This window comes from Ornithorhynchus anatinus, chromosome 10 (assembly GCF_004115215.2).
Source record: "Ornithorhynchus anatinus isolate Pmale09 chromosome 10, mOrnAna1.pri.v4, whole genome shotgun sequence".
NCBI classification, from domain to species: domain Eukaryota; kingdom Metazoa; phylum Chordata; class Mammalia; order Monotremata; family Ornithorhynchidae; genus Ornithorhynchus; species Ornithorhynchus anatinus.
In genome coordinates, this window is record NC_041737.1 from 43,398,058 (window position 1) to 43,414,905 (window position 16,848).

General features: G+C 44.8%; 1 protein-coding gene across 10 annotated transcripts in view; it reads right to left on the minus strand.

The window, feature by feature from the left end:
- Positions 1 to 1,829, minus strand: part of IQUB (IQ motif and ubiquitin domain containing) — a 55,231-nt gene extending 53,402 nt beyond the window's left edge. For 7 of the 10 annotated variants that reach the window (XM_029074184.2, XM_039913303.1, XM_029074185.2 and 4 more), the window contains exon 1: positions 1,764 to 1,829. The gene's annotated coding sequence lies outside the window, so the exon portion shown is untranslated. Of the gene's footprint in view, positions 1 to 488; positions 569 to 1,763 lie in introns of those variants that run through there. The other 3 variants (XM_029074182.2, XM_029074186.2, XM_039913301.1) reach the window with 3 other exon arrangements.
- Between the last annotated feature and the right edge of the window lie 15,019 nt (positions 1,830 to 16,848).

Here is a 16,848-nt window from a genome sequence, read left to right on the forward strand (position 1 = left end):
GCATTCCAAGTGCTTAGTACAGTCCTCTGCACGTAGTAAGCATTCAATAAATACTATTGAATGAATGAATGAATGAAAGTAGGGATTCTAGCTTGTCAATTAGGCATCCTCCTGCACCTGAATTTAACAACAGTTCCTCAGTATATATGTTCTATTTCTCTCTCTCTCTCTCTATATATATATATATAGTAGTTCTATTTGTTAAGCACTTAGTATGTGTCAAACACTGTTCTAAGCACTGGGGCAGACACAAGTTAATTGGGTTGGACACGGTCTGTCCCACATGGAGCTCACAGTCTAAGCGTTTTTCCCCATGTTTTTCAAGAGATCTAGGAAGCAATGGAAAAACTGAAGAAATTGGGCAGGAGTTTTGTTCCTCTTGCCCCTTTGGAGAGCATCAGGGTAGGTCTGCACAAAACTGGAAGCTCCCACTAGATCTTTTTTTTTTCCTGCGGTTTATAAAACCCATGCTATTTTGTTAAGGATACATCTTCAGATCTGGACGGCCGGAATTATGGACGCTTTGGTGATTTCTGCCCTATGGCTTGAAGGGCAGAGCAGGAGGTGGAGGAGCAGGAGGTGGAGGAGCAGGAGGTGGAGGAGCAGGAGGTGGAGGAGCAGGAGGTGGAGGAGCAGGAGGTGGAGGAGCAGGAGGTGGAGGAGCAGGAGGTGGAGGAGCAGGAGGTGGAGGAGCAGGAGGTGGAGGAGCAGGAGGTGGAGGAGCAGGAGGTGGAGGAGCAGGAGGTGGAGGAGCAGGAGGTGAGGAGGCAGGAGGTGGAGCAGGAGGTGGAGGAGCAGGAGGTGGAGGAGCAGGAGGTGGAGGAGCAGGAGGTGGAGGAGCAGGAGGTGGAGGAGCAGGAGGTGGAGGAGCAGGAGGTGGAGGAGCAGGAGGTGGAGGAGCAGGAGGTGGAGGAGCAGGAGGTGGAGGAGCAGGAGGTGGAGGAGCAGGAGGTGGAGGAGCAGGAGGGTGGAGGAGCAGGAGGTGGAGGAGCAGGAGGTGGAGGAGCAGGAGGTGGAGAGCAGGAGGTGGAGGAGCAGGAGGTGGAGGAGCAGGAGGTGGAGGAGCAGGAGGTGGAGGAGCAGGAGGTGGAGGAGCAGGAGGTGGAGGAGCAGGAGGTGGGGAGCAGGAGGTGGAGGAGCAGGAGGTGGAGGAGCAGGAGGTGGAGGAGCAGGAGGTGGAGGAGCAGGAGGTGGAGGAGCAGGAGGTGGAGGAGCAGGAGGTGGAGGAGCAGGAGGTGGAGGAGCAGGAGGTGGAGGAGCAGGAGGTGGAGGAGCAGGAGTGGAGGAGCAGGAGGTGGAGGAGCAGGAGGTGGAGGAGCAGGAGGTGGAGGAGCAGGAGGTGAGGAGCAGGAGGTGGAGGAGCGGAGGTGGAGAGCAGGAGGTGGAGGAGCAGGTGGTGGAGGAGCAGGAGGTGGAGGAGCAGGAGGTGGAGGAGCAGGAGGTGGAGGAGCAGGAGGTGGAGAGCAGGAGGTGGAGGAGCAGGAGGTGGAGGAGCAGGAGGTGGAGGAGCAGGAGGTGGAGGAGCAGGAGGTGGAGGAGCGGGGTGAGCGAGCGGGGCCACGTGCTCGGGACTACAACTCCCAGGAGGCCGCGCGAGCCCAGCGCTCCGCCTACCGATTATTCATTCATTCATTCAATAGGATTTATTGAGCGCTTACTATGTGCAGAGCACTGTACTAAGCGCTTGCAATGGACAAATCGGCAACAGGGGGAGGGAGGAGGGACGGGGTAGGAAAGTGGGCGGACCGGGCCATCTCCCCTACCTCCTTCTCCGCCGGCCCGGCTCGGCCTCTCCGCGGCTTGTTGCCGGCGGTGTCATGGCAACCGAGGCCCCGCCCCCTCGCTGCCCGGGCAAACGGCCGAGGAGGGGAAACTCTCGCGAGAGGTGGGAGCGCGGCGGGAGCAGAGCCCAGGGCGGCGGGGAGCCCGGCGCCTCCCTCTTCTCGCCACCAGGGGGAGCCCTTCCACCCGGCCCGCCTGTTAGCCAGCCCCGTTCATTCATTCATTCATTCATTCATTCGTATTTATTGAGCGCTTACTATGTGCAGAGCACTGTACTAAGCGCTTGCAATGGACAAATCGGTAACAGATAGAGACAGTCCCTGCCCTCTGATGGGCTTACAGTCTAATCAGGGGAGACAAACAATAACAATAGCAATAAACAACATCAAGAATCATTCCTTCCTTCCTTCCTATTCACTAATAATAATACTGTTGGTATTTGTTAAGCGCTTACTATGTGCAGAGCGCTGTTCTAAGCGCTGGGGGAGATACAAGGTAATCAGGTTGTCCCACGTGGGCTCACAGTCTTCCTACCATTTTCCAGATGAGGGAACTGAGGCCCAGAGAAGTCAAGTGACTTGCCCACAGTCACCCAGCTGACAAGTGGCAGATCCGGGATTCAAACCCATGACCTCTGACTCCCAAGCCCAGGCTCTTTCCACTCAGCCATGCTGCTTCTCAATGTTGGTATTTGTTAAGCGCTTACTATGTGCAGGGCACTGTCCTAAGCGCTGGGGTAGATACAGGGCAATCAGGTTGTCTCACATGAGGCTCACAATCTTAATCCCCATTTTACAGATGAGGGAACTGAGGCCCAGAGAAGTGAAGTGACTTGCCCACAGTCACACAGCTGACAGGTGGCAGAGCCACAATTCGAACCCATGACCTCTGACTCCTAAGCCAGGGCTCTTGCCACGAGCCATGCTGTTTCTCTAATAATAATTACGGTATTTGTTAAGCGCTTACTATGTGCAGAGCACTGTGCTAAATGCTGGGGTAGAGAAGCAACGTGGCTTAGTGGAAGGAGCACGGGCTTGGGAGTCACCGGTTGTGGATTCTAATCCCGACTATACCACTTGTCTGCTGTGTGACCTTGGGCAAGTCACTTAACTTCTCTGTGCCTCAGTGACCTCATCTGTAAAAATGGGGATTAAGAAATGTGAGCCCCACGTGGGACAATCTGACTACCATGTATCTACCCCAGTGCTTAGAACAGTGCTCTGCACATAGTAAGCGCTTAACAAATACCATTATTGTTATTATTATTATTATTACAGGGTCATCAGATTGTCCCTCGTGGGGCTCACATTTTTTAATCCCTATTTTTACAGATGAGGTCACTGAGGCCCAGAGAAGTGAAGTGACTCGCCCCAAGTTACCCAGCAGAGAAGCGGCAGAGTCGGGATTAGAACCCATGACCTCTGACTCCCAAGCCTGGGCTCTTAATTATGGTATTTGTTAAGCGCTTACTATGAGCCAAGCACTGTTCTAAGCGCTGGGGTAGATACAGGATAATCTGGTTGTACCACATGAGGTTCACAGTCTTAATCCCCATTTTGCAGATGAAGTAACTGAGGCACTGAGAAGTGAAGTGACTTGCCCAAAGTCACAAAGCTGACAGGTGGGCGGAGCCGGAATGAGAACCCATGACCTTTGCCTCCTAAGACTGCGCTCTTTCCACTGAACCACACTGCTTTCGATCATATTTATTGAGTGCTTACTGTGTGCAGAGCACCGTACTAAGTGCTTGGAAAGTACAATTCAGCAATAAAGAGAGGCAATCCCTGCCCACAACGGGTTCACAGTCTAGAAGGGGGGAGACGGGCTTCAAAAGAAGTAACCAGGCATCAATAGCATCAATCTCGCCCCGGAACCAGGGAGTGAGAAGCAGTGTGGCCTAGTGGATAGAAATCAGACCTGGAAGTCAGAAGGACCAGGATACTAAGTCGTCCTCTGCCACTTGTCTGCTGTGTGACCTTGGGCCGGTCACTTAACTTCTGTGGGCCTCACTTACCTAATTGGTAAAATGGGGTTAAAACCAGGAACCCCATGTGGGACAGGGACTGTGTCCAACCTGATTAGCTTGTATCTACCCCAGCGCTTAATACAGTGCCTGGTATATAGTAAGTGCTTGACACCACAATTATTATAATTATTGATGATGATAATAACACTAAAAGAATAATAAAAGATTCCAGATCCTTTGTGTCTGGAGGTAGATACAACTTAAAAGCAGCGTGGCCTAGTGGATAGAGCAAGGGCCTGGGAACCAGTACCTGGGTTCTAATTCCATCTCCATCTCTTGTCTGCTGTATGACCTGGGCCAAGTCTTCTCTGTGCCTCAGTTACCTCATCTGTAAATTGCAATGAAGACTGTGAGCCCCATGTGGAACATGGACTGGGTCCAACCTGATGAGCTTGTTGTATCTAACCCCAGTGCTTAGTAGAGCGCTTGATTCATAGTGAGTGCCTAACAAATACTACTAAAACAAACAACGATAAAGCCCTTAGGCATGTGGTATAAGACTTCCAGCAGGCCAATTAAAATCCCCCCAAAATTACCCTCCTACCAATGCATGCACAGCACTGCACCAGTTCACCTGATCTGAATGTTTGCAGAGTTAATAACTCAGAGTTAAATTGTATTTAAGTGCATATTCTGTGCCGAGCACGGTACTAAGCTCTGAGATGGCTCCATGATAATCAGGTCAGGAAGCCTCCTTGTCCCACACAGGGCTCACTTTCTAAGGAGGACAAAACCCAGGACTGGAAGTCAAGTGAGCCGGATTTTAATCCCAATTCAGCCACTTGCCTGCTGTGTGATCTTGGTCAAGTCACTTAACTTCACTGTGTCTCAGGTTCTTCATCCGTAAAGTGGGGATTAAACACCTGTTTTTCATCCCCTTAAGACTGTGAACCTCTTAAGAGACAGGATCTGAATCTGATCTGGTTGTATGTACAGCACAATGTTTGGCACACAGTAAGTGCTCAACAAAGACCACAATTATCAAATCAACTTATTAAAGGTAGCCAATGGGATGACAAGACCAAAGAAGGTAGGGAGCAGCATGGCCTAGTTTTTAAGAGCACAGGCCTGGGAGTGAGAGGATCTGGGTTCTAATCTCAGCTCTGCCACCTCCTTGCTGTGTAACCTTGGACAAATCCCTCAACTTCTCTGTGCCTCAGTGTCCTCAACTATAAAATGGGGATTCAATATCTATTCTCCTTCCTACTTAGACTGTGAGCCCCATGTGGGAAAGGGACTGTGTCCAATCTGATTAATTTATATTTCCCATAGCACTTAGAACAGTGCTTGACACAAAGTAAGTGCATAACAAATACCACAGTAATAACTATTTTTATTATCATTACAATTATCATTATCATTATTATGCAGGAAGTGCCTCTTGCAAGAGGTGGTGTTTCTGGAAGACTGAGAAGGTGGGAAACAATGAGGTCTAGTGGATTTGAAGAGGGAAGAAGTTCCAGGCAGGGGAAGGACTGGGACTGATCAAAGGTGACAGTGAAAGTAATCAATGAATCAGTTGTATTTATTGAGCACTTAACTGTGTGCAGAGCACTGAATCAACTCTTTAAGTTCCAATCCTCCAAGCTTTCAACCTACATCCACTGTTCTTTGGACAGGCCAGCTCAGTTTTAACTTCTTCTTAGTCACTTCACCATTTATGCTTGTTCCTTATTAGGATTTAAAGAACACTGTAAGGCTATGGGGAATCTTAAAAGCATGCTAAAGACTAGATTTTTGCCATGAAGAATTTATAGCCCAGTTAATAGGCTTTTGGGCATAATTTCATAAATTTTCATTTTGCATTAACAATAACTTTTAATTGGGTTGACTTTCAAATGGTTTGGGTAACTACAGTAATTTATTCTTCAGTAAAAACGCTAGTAGTTGCCACTGTTATATTTCAAATGTGACCCTTGCTGTGTAAGATTATGAATTTAGGCCTGTCACATAAAAAAAGCTGCACTTTGTGTTTGGAAACATCATGTGTCTTTGCCAAAGTGTTCATATATCATCTTACAAACTTTAAACCATAAATCTACCCAACAGAGTTATTTTTTACTAGTCTTATTCTCTTATAATAACACAGTAAGCACTCAATAAGTACAATTGATAATTGTGGTAGTTATGCCCCTACTATTTGCCAAGCACTGAGGTAGGTGCAAGATGATCAGATTAGACACAGTCCTTGTCCCACATGGGGCTTACGATTCAAGGGGGATGTAACACGGGTATTTAATCTCCATTTTACAGAAGAGGAAACGGAGGCGTAGAAGTCAGCAATTGCCCCTAGGTCACACAGCAGGCAAGTGGCAGAACTCAAAGTCGAAACTGGATCTTCTGACTCCCAAGACTGGGTTCTTTTCAGTAGGCAACACTACTAATCCTAACACAGTATGAGGGCTGTTTACCGTGGACAGGCCAGGGTTTCCTGATCATAGTTAACAAAAGCCAGTCTTAAAAAAGCTACTGGCAGGAAGCATGGAGAGAGCTGGGCAGAAGAGGCTCTGAATCAGGTACAGGCAAAGTGAACTAACTATGGTAGTTCAGGACCAAGAGGGAGCAGAGACCGAAGTGGATCAGGAGACCCTTATGAGGAAGAAGAAGAACCAAGGAGTCTGGATCAAATGAGAAAGGTTTAAGCAGGTAGTGATGAGGTCAAAAGATGGAGAAGGAACTTTGCCTTGAAAGCAAAGGTTGAAAACAGAAGGGACTGGAAAACCAGGAGTTGCCTAGGGCAGCCAAGCAAAGGAAATTAGGGAAGAACAAAAGGAAGGAAAAGAAAGGAAAAAAGAGAGAAAAATCAAGTGTTTCCCTTGGCAAAAGGTGCAAAGAGTTCAAACTTACTTACTGGATTTAGGCTTGATTTTGATTTTGGTCATGATATTTACTGTTAGTCATGAGTAAGGAGTCCCGTGTGAAAGGATCCTCTGATATGTAACTTGCTTGTTTTGTTTCTCTGGGGATTTTAGATTGCCAAAACACAAGGTCTCTTTATGTATCCATCTACTTACCTATCTCCTCGCCTTTAAGCTAACAGGAAAGATGATTATTCTTCATCTTCAACCTCTTCAATCCTATGATGACTAGACGGTAAGTTCCTTGAGGGCAGGGATCGTGTCTACCGACCTTGTTGTATTGCACTCTCTCAAGCCCTTACAGTGCGGTACATTGGCTGATTTTTTAGTATGATTTCTTTTCATTGTCGTTTTAATATTGGGAGAGAAGCAAAAACATTGGAAAAGATGAAATGAGCAGTGGTGATTTAGATTGTTGTAATAGTAATACTACTACTTATCATGCTCCTGCAGTGTGCAAAGCACTGAACTAATTGTTGGGAAAAGAAATACACGGAGAATTAAACATGATCCCTGGCCCCAAAGGACTCACAGTGTAAGCTCCTGGGGGACAGGGGCTCTATATTTTATTGCACTCTCTAAGTGCCTGGCACCCTGGTTCTGCATACAGTAACCATTCAATAAAAGGATGGGTGGCAATTGGAGTCTCCCGATGTAAGCGACCGATGAGCTGCGGAGATTTTGGAACAAACAGCTGGCCTGAAAAAATTGATTCAAGTGCTGATTAAGTGCTGATTCGTGCAGCGCCCCTCTCACTCTCTCGTCTCTGCCAGTCAAGTTTCCAGTGTGGGGAATGGTTGTAGCAAGTGAGTAGGCAGGCTGGAGTGCTGGACATCGCGAAGGGATTGCAGGAATTCCTGCATTGATCAACGCGACTGCAGCATAATGCCAGTGGTCCTCATCAAGAGTGTTTCCTGAGGCCAACTCTGTGCAGAGTCACTGTCCCCCTACCACTGCCACAGCCAAGTGTACCGGTGACTTGGGGCTGAATAGTTCATGGATTTAGACTGTAAGCTCGCTGTGGACAGGGAAGGTGTCTACCAACTCTATTGTGTTGTACTCTTCCAAGTGCTTAATATAATTCTTTGCACACAGTAAGCACTCAATAAATACCATTGCCTTTTTTTTTGGTTTGCATAATCCAAATCCATTGAATAACAGTGCTATTATTCACACTCGACACACTTTCCCTCTCTTTGGCCTGGCCAGATATGCAATTCTGTGGCAGTTTTTAATGGCATTTGTTAAACGTTTACCATGTGCCAGGCACTACACTAAGTGCTGGGGGTAGATATGGGCTAATCAGGCTGGACACAGTCCATGTCCAACATGGGGCTTGCAGTCCTAATCCCCATTTTACAGACGAGGTAACAGAGGCACAGAGAAGTTAAGTGACTTCCTCGACATCACCCAGCAGACAAATGACAGAGCTGGGATTAAAACCCAAGTTCCTCTGACTCCCAGGCCCGTGGTCTCTCCACTAGGCTATGCTGCTTCTCAGATCATTTAAACCAAGACGTGGATTCGCTTCTGTACTTCCACCTACTGAAAGGACAGAATAACAAATCTACTGCACACCTGATACCTAGCTGGATCACTTGCTCAGTGGAAATTCCATACATGGAGAGAAAACTTCAAACATCTATTGGGTATACAGGCAAGCGATTCAGTTCATGCATCATAGTATGATCTCTCATTAAGCTCACATTAAAACCCCGAAGTTCAGAATAGAGTCAACTCAATTTCCTCGAGTGTGGGTTTAATCAGACCCTTAACAGTTTCCTTGACATATTTATTATGGCTTAGGTATCGAACATATATCTTTCAAGCGTAATTGCAAAGAGATCAGCAGTCCCAAAGCAGGAATCATGCAAAAGTATAATAGGAAGTAATGAGCCTTATTATGAATCAGCTGTGAAGCTTCTGCCTACCTATCTATGGGATGAATTGAAATGAATGTAAATAACACCTCTGAATAAGCACTGTATTGCTTAATCAAATGTTTGTAAAAGCCTTTTGAAGGCCTTGGATGAAAAGCCCTATAAATGGTTTTGCACTAATATGCATTACTGGTGTGGTAAGCGCCTGGTTTAATATTGGTTGTCTGTGAATTAAAGCAATCTAACTGTAGTAAATATTAATACATTGGTTCTACAAGGAAAAAAAAAATCTCAGCTCTAAAATGTACGCTTAATTTGCTTCCAGGATGGCTAAACACAGCATCAAGTAATCATAACATCTATTATTCAGGTATTTTCATTATGGTTAGTATAACCTGATAATAAGTGCTTATCAAAGCCCCAGATGGTAAGACACTTGCAGAGAAGTTGCACTGTTTTTTGTTACCAATCATATAGTGAAAATTGAATTTAACAGTAAATTATAACCTTCTCAGCAAACTCCACTATATAGTATTTGATCCTGTAGTGACTAGGATTTAAATACCAATTATGCATTTCGATATATTTTTAACATTTCATTTCCTCCTGCATGACATATGCAACGCTTTATGAAATCTTCAAAAAAGCACTTTTAAATGATGCCTGCAAAATTTCCTCTGACTTCACAGACAAGTTCCAGACTAAAAAGGACTTCCAAGAGAATTAACAACTCTTTATTTTATCCTATTCATGTTCCTTTTGTATAAGGACTTTTCTCCTTTGGCTCCCTTTGAAGCCTCTGAAAAGTCCATTCAAGAAGGTATCCAGGAGTCCTCGAGTGCTATTGAACTTGGACCACATATGGACTTCTGCCTGGCTGATACAATTCTTGTTGAACTTTTTTCCCCTGAATCTCAGGTAACCTTAATTTGTTGCATCAGTGTCACATTTCGGCTTTATTCAATATCAAATACCAAGACAGAATCACAAACAATGAAGTCTGTCTCCTAGCACTGAAGCTTTGCTCAACCAAACAAAGCTCCACTAGGTGGAACATGAGAGGAGAATGGATGACAGGGAATAACCAGACAGCTGTTGCCTGGTGATCTGAAATTGAGAAACCAAAAGCCAGGAAGACAGAGGAAATATTTTAAGGATTGTAATAAATTTTGTAATAAAGATTGTAATATTTTAAGGATTCAGGAGGGACCGTATCTTACCACCTCTGTTATACTGTACTCCCCCAAATGCTCAGGAAAGTGCTCCGCACACAGTAAATGCTCAATACCATTGATTGATTCAGTAAAAAGTTTCAGATGATGCAGCTTTTCAGCTTTAAACCAGAGTTATTTGCCTGAGATAGTCCGCGTGGTGCACTGCAGGCAAGGAAGATGCGGCTTTTGGAGTAGCTTTTGCAAGGATTGAGACAAGGAAGGCAAAACCAAAAACAGCACCACAGACCCCATAAACAACTAACACAACAACACAACCAAGAAATGTTTATGTGTTTGCAGTGTGGTTATGACTGTGAATCCTGCATTGGCCTTTACAGCAACCTATATACACACTCCTGTAGGTAAATTTTATCACCAGTTGCCCCTTCTTCAAGCTCGAAAGACTACAGATATATAAACCTAGATTGCTAATATTGTGTTTGAGAGATACCAATAACACAATAACAAATAAATAAAGAATTCTGAAGAGGAATTCTATTGTAGAATTTGAAAAGCAGCATGGTCTAGTGGAAGCACAGGCCTAGGAGTCAGTGGACCTGGGTTCAAATCCCAGTTCTGTCACTTGTTTGCTGCGTGACCTTGGGCACATCATTTAATCTCTCTGGGCCTCAGTTTCCTCAACTATAAAATGGGGATTCAGTGCTTGTTCTTCCTCCTACTTGGACTGTGGCCCTCATGGGAACAGGAACTGTGTCCAACCTGATATACTTGAATCTCCCATAGCACTTAGAATAGTGCTTGACATATAGTAAGTGACAAACAAATACCATTAAAATTAAAATTGTGAAAAACATATTACCTGGAGATCTCACTGAGGAGTCTAGGGATTCTCATATTACAGCAGGATCTTATGGGATTGTTCTTTTTTTTTATTATTCTTTATCCTTTCATTAATAGTCTGAGCAGAATAAGTCTGAGGGGGAACTGTGTTCTGTGAGAGTGAAAAAACTGTTGGCTTTTCTTAAAAGTTGTGAGCTGAGAAAGGAGGTGAGAATTAGCTGGAGGCAGTAAAAGCTGAGTAAATAGTTAAGCTATTAGTGAAATAGTGAAGAGGCTGGGCACTGAAAGGGTGATAAAGTCCTACTTCAGGTTATAAAGCCTAAGGTGACTGTCCCAGAGAACCAATGGTATCTGCTGAGGTGAGCCTTTCTCATTTCCTTCAAGTGGGGCAGAATCAGGCTCCTTCCTTCATGCATAGAATGGCTAGTATTTCCCATTTTTGTCTTTAGTGGCTGGGGACAAGGCCACTTGTCATCAGTTCTAGAGAAGAAATCGGCCACCCTTCTCTAATTTGGTGAGGCTGATGCTGCGACGGGGAAAATATGTGACCTCGAAGCAGAAGAGAATTCTTGATGGAGTGGAAATTTTTACTGTTTGCAATCGCCAGCCCTCATGCGAGCCGTATCTCATATACCAAATCCTTGAACAGTAGAAGTAAAAAGAATCGGAGGCATCATTGTTCCATGATGGAAGAAGTCTCGCCACCCTCCCTCTCTCCCTCCTATGACTAGACCTTAACCTAGCAAGTTGACTGAGACTAGGTAGGAGGTGTGATTTGGTTAGGATTGTAAGATGTGCCATAGAATAGTATCTTCAGTGCTGTGGGTAGAACTTTACTTAGTCTTGTGGGTGGGAGAAGATTAACTTTTTATAAAAGGAGCCTCCAAAGGACAGAAAATCCCATTTTAGCCTCCTAAAAAGAGATGGGGGATAGGGGAGATGAGACTAGATGAAAGATATCAAACAAATCTTCAATTTTCAGGTAGTAATCCTCATCACTGTATCATGAGTGAGCACTTCTTCAGACTCCAAACAAGAAATGTTTGTATTTCACAGGCTAAAAACAAAGAAAAGTCTAAAGAATAAATGTCAGTACAAGTAATTCTCCTGGATGATGTAAATTAGCTTTACTTTACTTAATCTAGTCATTAGTCACTTCCCATCTCAGTGTTTATTGCTCTGAAAGTGACTCCTCCAACACCCAATACGGCTCCCCTTCATAACGGTTCCTCATTTATTTTAGAAAACGAATCTTGCTTTAACTTTTATAGAGACTACCACCTAGTGGCTTAAACCCGAAAAGCATAAATCTTATAAAGTACAAAAACTTGTTGCTACTTTTGGAGGGCTGATGAATGAAAACGTTTGAAAAACATTCTCCAAAGGCTATACCCTACAAGTAGGGTATAAGCTTAAGGAAGAATTTGGCATGGGACTGGGTAGACAAAATATAAGTCATTCCAAATACAATCTTGCAAAATATCTACTTGAATAGCTTGAGGGAATTTTGCTATGCACTTTTTCTAAAGGTATTGTCGTGTTTTTTTAATGGCATCTGTTAAGCACTTTCTATGTGCCAGGCATTCTACTAAGCACTGGGGCAGATAATAATAACAATAATGTTGGTATTTGTTAAGCACTTACTATGTGCAGAGCACTGTTCTAAGCGCCGGGGTAGATACAGGGTAATCAGGTTGTCCCACGTGAGGTTTACAGTTAATCCCCATTTTACAGATGAGGGAACTGAGGCACTGAGAAGTTAAGTGACTTGCCCACAGTCACACAGCTGACAAGTGGCAGAGCTGGGAGCCGAACTCATGACCTCTGACTCAGCAGCCCAGGCTCTTTTCCACTGAGCCATGCTGCTTCCCACAGCATAGCTTAGTGGAAAGAGCATGCGCTTAGGAGTCAGGGGTTGTGGGTTCTACTCCCAGGTCTGCCACTTATCAGCTGTGTGACTTCTGGCAAGTCAATTAACTTCTCTCTGTCTCAGTTACCTCATCTGTAAAATGGGATTAAGATTGTGAGCCCCACATGGGACAACCTGCTTACCTTGTATCTACCCCAGTGCTTGGAACAGTTCTTGGCACATAGTAAGCTTTTAACAAATACGATAATTATCATTAATACAAACTGATCAGGTTGGACATAGTCACAGCTGTGTGACTGTGGGTAAGTCACTTAACTTCTCTGTGCCTCAGTTACCTCATCTGTAAAATGGGGATTAACTGTGAGCCTCACGTGGGACAACCTGATCACCCTGTATCTACCCCAGCGCTTAGAAGAGTGCTTGGCACATAGTAAGCGCTTAACAAATACCAACGTTATTATTATTATTATTATATCCCATATGGGGCTCACAGTTTTCATCCCCATTTTACAGATGAGGTAACTGAGGCACACAGAAGTTAATTGAGTTGGCCAAGGTCATGCAGCAGACAAGTGGCAGAGCCAGAATTAGAACCCGGGCCCTTCTGCCTCCCAAACCCGTTCTCTACCCACTAGGTCACGCTGCTTCTCTAATGCACTTGTGGAGAGAAGGAAGAATAGCAATTCATTCATTCATTCATTCAATAGTATTTATTGAGCGCTTACTATGTGCAGAGCACTGTACTAAGCGCTTGGGATGAACAAGTCGGCAACAGATAGAGACAGTCCCTGCCGTTTGACGGGCTTACAGTCTAATCGGGGGAGACGGACAGACAAGAACAATGGCACTAAACAGCGTCAAGGGGAAGAACATCTCGTAAAAACAATGGCAACTAAATAGAATCAAGGCGATGTACAATTCAGCAGCATCTGCCCAGTGAAGGGTCGGTGCCTACAGATGAGAAAAACTTTTGCCAAGGTAGCAAAATTCCAATATCTCCCAAGAAGAACACTAATGCCTCTCTGTCATCACATGAAGTGAGTCTCACAAATAACTTTTTACAGGATCCTTACTTACAGAATCAGGAGAGACCAGCTCAGTCTTTTCTAAAAAGCACCTGGACACCTGGGTTTGTTAACCTGCATGAAAAGCAACAGAACCTCATAATAGGCATCACAGTAAGATTTAAATATGAGCCTCAGAATCAAGTCGCATCTGCCCGAAGAGAAGAATCTTTACTGTTATGAACTTGAAAGGATTTATATTATTTATTTGTCCTCTGATTTTCTGGGATCTAAGGAGTTTCCCGTTGCTTAACTTTCAGGGAACAAATGAGCTGCAGCAAGCATTTATTCAGCTAGTCCATCTGTATTTAGCATAATGAATTCCCAAGCCCACTTGAGAAGCCCTCCTGTTTGTGCAGATATTCAGAAAAATGTGGGTCAGAACTGTGGAGTGGACACTCGGGAACGGCACAGGGAAGCGGAGGGTGAGGAGAAGGAGAGTGTATAAAGTCTTAGGATATTCCCTGGGGAAAGGAACAGGTGCTGGAGATGATTTGAGGGTGGGAAGATGCTGGAGACTCCCAACCATCATCTGCAGTTCAAGTATATAGTTGCCCAATCAACCCAAACCGACATACATTTTTGCCACAGTGACCGGACCATCCCTGCAAAACATACATAAGACTTCCGATCTAACTCGGGCCTATCATCCTGACCAGCACATTCACCTGCTAACTAGAACTGGCAGCATGCCTAGTGGGAAAAACACAGGCCTGGGAGTCAGAGGACCTGGGTTCTAATTTGCAGTCTGCCAAGTGCTTGCTGTGTGACCTTGGGCAAGTCACTTAACCAATCTCTCTGAGCCTCAGTTCTCTTGTTCTCCCTCCTACTTAGACTGTGAGTCCCACGCAGGACAGGGGCTGTGTCCAACCAAATTAACTGTAGCTGTCCTGGTGCTTAGAGCAGTATTTGACATATAGTTAGCACTTAATACCATTAAAAAACACCAAACAAAACAAAAAAACACCTGGCAGCATGAGCTAGAGGAAAGAGCACACGGCTGAGTACCAGAGGACCGGGTTTCTATTCGACTGCCTCTTGCCTGCTGTGTAACCTTGGGCAAATCACTTAATTCTCTGTGCCTCAGGTTCCTCAACTGTAAAACGGGAATTCAGTACCCAATCTCTCTCCCCCTTGGACAATGAGCCCCCTGTGGGACAGGGACTGTGTCTGACCTGCTTATCTTGTATCTTCCCCAGGGCTTGCACATTTTAAGCATTTTCACCTCTAGACTGTAAGTTCATTATGTTACTTCTGATGTACTCTCCCAAGAACTCTGCACATAATAAGTACTTAATAAATACCACTGATGGATTTAATGACAGTTATTGGTCATTAATATTGCTGAAGGCCAGAACAATGTCTTAGGAAGTCTGCCCTGCTCATGTGCCATGGTGCTTTGGTAGCGGACCCTCCTGCAAGATGGAAAGCACATATTTTGGGAGACTGAGCATCCAAAGCAGGCAGCTGCACAAGTTGTGTTCCCAGGAATACCTGCCTGGCTAATGAGGGGTGGAGCCTTCTGTAGAATTTAAGTGTCCCGTTACTAACCTGTTACTCCCAAGAAACGCCCTGGAGTGATGAGCTTGGCCTCTCCATTCTACAACTGGCCCAACCTATAGCACTGGTCTCTACCGCACCATGACTACAGCATGGCTTAGTGGCAACAGCCCGGTCTTGGGAATCAGAGGACATGGGTTCTAATCCCAGTTCCGCCACTTGTCCGCTGTGTGACCCTGGGCAAGCCTCTTAACTTCTCGGGGCCTCAGTTACCTCATCTGTAAAATGGGGATTAAGACTGTGAGCCCTTTGTGGAACAACCTGCTGACCTTCTATCTCTCCCAGTGCTTAGAACGGTGCTCGGCTCATAGTAAGCGCTTAACAAATACCATCATTATTATTATTATTACTGCAGAGTGGCTGATGAGGCAATTTTAGGGGTGGGATCTGCATGGGACATCAACTGTGAATATCATTTGGTAGCCCAGAACTATGTAATGTTGAATGTGAGGAGAGAAGACACATAAAAAATATAAAGGGACAAGATGTGGCTTCAGAGATTAGCCAACAATGTGAACACTGGGAAATGATATAATAAATATTTATTGGGAATAATCTTAATCTGTCATTAATAAATCCAAGAGCAAAGCCAAGTTTTGCTCTCTCATGGTCTTTGTACACTTTATTCCCAGCTCACCTCATTTGCTTAAGATGAATAAATGGTTGCCAGAGCTGGGTGTTTACCTCAAACTAGGGTTCATCACCTGATGTCTGTAAACTGGTGGCTCACAAATATATGACAATGAGATCGGGTCAGTTGATAGCGTTTATGAACTTTCAGTTATAAGTCTGATCAGAAGAGACTGGTGACGGTGTCGGCGGGGAAGGGAATGAGGGAGGATGGGAGGGAAGTGTGGATACGGTGCCTTCACCTTCACCGGCAACTCACGTGAGGTTTGCTCTGAGGGTTAGGAACTAGTGAAGAGGGCAGCAAGCTAGAGACTAAACGAAGCTCGATTCCCAGAGTCGGCAATTGGAGTCAGTTTTTGACTCATTCCACCAGCCATCTCAACTCAACTGGGTGAACTCTTGAGGGCCACTCTCTCTTCAGCAGAGCCCAAGACGAACGGGCAGAAATTAAGTTGTGATGAAATCAGATGAGTAATTTAGAAGCTTAAAGAGAGAACACAAACCTTAGATTTTGGTCAAATGAGAGCTTCCAGAATCATCCTTCTTTAGCAAGCTTCCCCTGCCATAAAATCGCTTGCTTTTCTTTGCCTACTTCACCAGACTTTCCTCTTCTGGGATAAGGGAGTTTAGTGCTGGTAAAAGGGCAGAGGTAGTTGAATTAAATTGATTATTTGGCAATATGTCCTCTCCAGAAAATATGAAATTTGGGTTTTGGTTCCTTCACTAAGTCAAAGGATCTAAATTAAGGTCTGGCTCAATCTTCAATTATTTTCAGTTTAACCAATGAGATTTTAGTTAAGCTTTTGTATCTTCACTAATCAGAAGGCACTTCTCAGCCACTCACTATTGTAAAAAATATACCTCTATTCAATCGTATCTTTTTGCTAAGACACTTTGCTCTTCCTCAGAAAGGAAGCACACTTAACTATAACCTATCTTTGTAACAGGATGTAGAACAATAACAAGAGATATATCCCAGACAGGACTATGCTCATATCAGCACTAAGAGGTTTTAATGGCCTGTCTGCTTCCCTTTATTTTCAGATAGGAGACTTGAGGCTTTCTTCTTTTTCCCTTTAGCCACTTTTTCCAAATGGCTCTCCTGCAATCTTTTCTGAGGCAATGTCCATCTTCAAAATTATTCTACAAGCAAGCGTGTTTCA